Source organism: Nomascus leucogenys, chromosome 20 (genome assembly GCF_006542625.1).
Source record: "Nomascus leucogenys isolate Asia chromosome 20, Asia_NLE_v1, whole genome shotgun sequence".
Classification (NCBI taxonomy): domain Eukaryota; kingdom Metazoa; phylum Chordata; class Mammalia; order Primates; family Hylobatidae; genus Nomascus; species Nomascus leucogenys.
The window spans coordinates 53,349,057-53,352,837 of NC_044400.1; the positions used below are offsets into that span (position 1 = coordinate 53,349,057).

The 3,781-nt window shown below is 33.5% G+C and overlaps 1 long non-coding RNA gene across 1 annotated transcript; it reads right to left on the reverse strand.

Moving 5' to 3' along the window:
* Positions 1–1,273: 1,273 nt before the first annotated feature.
* Positions 1,274–3,512, reverse strand: LOC105738294. The gene is made up of 2 exons (XR_001114079.2): positions 3,407–3,512; positions 1,274–2,037 (listed from the first exon to the last, which is right to left on the reverse strand). It is a non-coding gene; the product is annotated as an uncharacterized LOC105738294 (long non-coding RNA).
* Between the last annotated feature and the right edge of the window lie 269 nt (positions 3,513–3,781).

Consider the following 3,781-nt stretch of genomic DNA (forward strand, 5'->3'; position numbering starts at 1 on the left):
ATGAATCCTTCTTGTCATCAATTTGCTTACCCAAGAGATGAAGTAGCATTAAGATTTAGAAGCAATTATCTAAAACTTTTATTAACTGTAAATTTAAAAATAATTTATGAAATGTAAATCCACTAAATTCAGATATTTATAAAATTTAGTCCAGACACACACTACAGGCATTAGCAAAACATTAATTGTGTTTAGTACTCAAATTAAAATATGGTTATTATGGTTTTATTAAATATATTCATAAAAAATTGGGAAAAAATGAGGCCATTTCTTTTAAGATGTGAAATTCACTGATTCTTTTAAAAATTAAAAACTGAATACAAAAACATTTTAAAAAATATTAAGACAGCAAAGTTTTCTGAATTGTATTGTTAAAAGTGCAGATAAAACGACCTTTCTCAGTTTCCCATTTAAATTATCAGCTTAAAGGGTAATCATGTGAAGTAGAGGACATTTGAATTATTTATGAGTGCATTGCTTGTTTAGAGAGTTCTATATGCAGTTGCATTTCTCTTTTTGACTTTGTCTAGTGAGAGGCAGCCAATTCATTGAACAAGATTAAACATAAAGACATTCGCAGAAATTCATAATGTTCTTACGAGGAAAGGCAGCAAGGGCAGGAACAACTGTAGCAGGGCTAATCCCAAATTTCAATGGCTGTCACTTAATTATTTTAGCTTTTCAGTTCAAGTAATGTATCTCTTTTTAAACCCATCATATTTCCTTAATTACCACAAACTGCTTTCCTGAAGTCACGGTCAGCACTTAGTTACGGTCTTTTCACATATTTCATATACTTGTACTTAAAATGACCCCTATGATTGATAGTGTAGTAAAGGTATTTTACCGGTTGTCCAAATGTATTCACACTACGTGTGTTTTTAATGAAAAATCATTTCTTTTGGATTAACATTTTAAACCTAGTACTTGTGTTGCCAGAAAACATAAACTTTATAGGTTCAAAAACTTGGTTTTTTTTTTCAAATTCTTATAGCACTTGTGGCATAAAAACTATGTGAATTTAATATTAGCCTATTATATATAATATTTGTTATTATACCACAGGACATATTTAAGACTTGCCACACTCACGGTATTGTGGATTATTGAATTAGAATTTACATCCTGGGAGTATTTTGTGGATTTCTGTGCCACATTCAGGTAGGATAATTCTTTCGCTAAATACTCCCAAATAATAAAAGAGTATGAAGTTTCAGTATAGGTGATTTGTAGACCAGTGATGTAAAATATAAATATGTAAACAACTAACAAATAAAGTCATATAATATTTAATTTGTTTACTGAACCATTACTTCATTCATGTATCAAGGATTCATTTACTTTATATAGAAGAGATACAGCAATCTTACTGAGAAGAAAATATAGTAAAATCTCTAGCTTCCTTGATCGCTTTGTTGTGACAATCTTAGAACATAAGATGAGACAAAATTTAAATACAAATTGTGGTAGTTAAAGAAAAGCTCATTAAGAATGTACTCATTACTATAGTTTTAGCCCTTTGACAAAGTGATAAACAGACAAAATTAGTGAAGATATGAATTATGAAATGAAAACAACAGTGTCAAATGTATATGACTCATGGCAAATCTTAATAGGCTATAGGTCAATAGTGAAGTATCAGGTACATCTATCTATTCGGTTCCATGTCCTTTAGATGAATAGGCTTCCCTACATTACCTCCTTCTCCACATTAGGTTGTCTGATGGGGTATGCAATAGTTAGGCATGATCGCTGATAGGTTCATGGCTGGATAGAGGGTGTAGAATCTAAAATACCTCAGCAGTGACTCCTTCCAACTCTTTTTCACATTTCTTTCTGGTCCTCCTCATGTTCTGTGTTTTTTCTTTCACTGTTGGATGGTGGGATTAATTTCTTTCTCCTTCTCATTCCATGTCTTATCTTGTCTTTAGTAGATGAAATGTTTGCTTTAAAAATATGCATTTATATTTTCTGTTCCATACTCTGGTCAATGACTTTATTTGAATTTTAGGTACTCCTTCTGTATTGCTTCAGGTACTAGAAAGAAAGTTAGATGGAAATAAAATACACAAAATTCACTGGTTAATACCTCGTGATATAACTTTGCCAGACAATTAAAATAATTTAATAAAATAACATTACATATTATAAGAATGTAAATCAAGCTTGTTCAACCTGCAGTCCATGGGCTGCATGTGACCCAGGACAGCTTTGAATGTGGCCCAACAGAAATTGATGAACTTTCTTAAATCATTACGAGATTTTTTTTATGTGAATTTTTTTTAGCTCATCAGCTTTTGTTAGTGTTAGTGCATTTTATGTGTGGCCCAAGACAATTCTTCTTGTTCCAATGTGGCCAAGGGAAGCCAAAAGATTGGACACCCTTGACGTAAATCCTTATTCTCGAAAACTGAAAAGTTGTAAAGAACATCATATTTCATGGGTTGTTCATGAAGTATCTTCTAATGGCCTGCAAAGTTTACATAAACATTTCCAATATACAGCACTTTAAAACAGGGGTCCGTAACCCCCAGGCCGTAGATTGGAACCAGTCTACAGCCAGTCAGGAACCAGTCTGCACAGCAGGAGGTGAATGGCAGGTGAGTGAGCAAAGCTTTATCTGTATTTACAGCCACTGCTCATTGCTTGCATTACCACCTGAGCTCCATCTCCTGTCAGATCAGCAGCAGCATTAGATTCTTATGGTAGCTCAAACCTTATTGTGAACTGCACATGTGAAGGATCTAGATTGTATTCTCCTTATAATAATCTAATTCCTGATAATATGTCACTGTCTCCCATCATCCCCAGATGGGACCCTCTAGTTGCTAGAAAATAAGATCAGGGCTCCTACTGATTCTACATTATGGTGCATTGTATAATTATTTCATATGTATTGCAATGTAATAATAATAGTTATAAAGTGCACTGTAAATGTAACACACTTGAATCATCCCTTAAACATCCCCTCTGCCCATCTGTGGAAAACTGTCTTCCATGAAACCAGTCCTTGGTGCCAAAAAGGTTGAGGACTGCTGCTTTAAAAGGCTATTATATCTTTCCAATTACAAGTTACAAAACATCTTCTGGAGAATTAGAACTTGCTCAAATCCATCAAGATAGTAAGTGACTAAGTCAATATTTCAACCTAGGTATAAATAACTTTCATGACATCATTCTCTCTGTTTGTCCACTCTGCCTAAGAGTATTGCCTTGTATTGGGGGAGGGGGATTTTATCATTTAGTTTTCTTAGCAAATTTTTTGTTATGTTATTTTTTTTGACATACAATGGCAAACTTAGTTGACTTCACCATAGCAATATCACAAATATCTTATAACTGAAATCTAGTTACTACTAGCTATTGTATTGCTATGTATGACAAGTCATTATAAGAGTTAACCAACATAATTTTCACTCAGTCAGATATTTTTTCCTCATTTTCCTAGTTCTTGGTTTTGTTTGTTAGGTGTTGTTACAGGTGGTGATCTGGTTTTGTTTGTTTAAGTAGTCTCTTCATAACTCAATATAGATGGAATCATCAATAACAATGCCTCATCTATCAACAAAAAGGTGGGCTTAGAACTCAGAGGGAGCCTATTAGAATTCTGCATCCACAAGATAGGCCAATAAGATTATTCCCTGAAACATGTTAGGTAGAGCCTGTGAAAAAGGCACAGTAACTTGCTCTGTAACACACAATAAAAGGCCTTTGAACTACTGGGTGGCTATATAGCATGGTAGCAAGGAAGAATGATAGTTGCAAAATAAAACCAATTTTC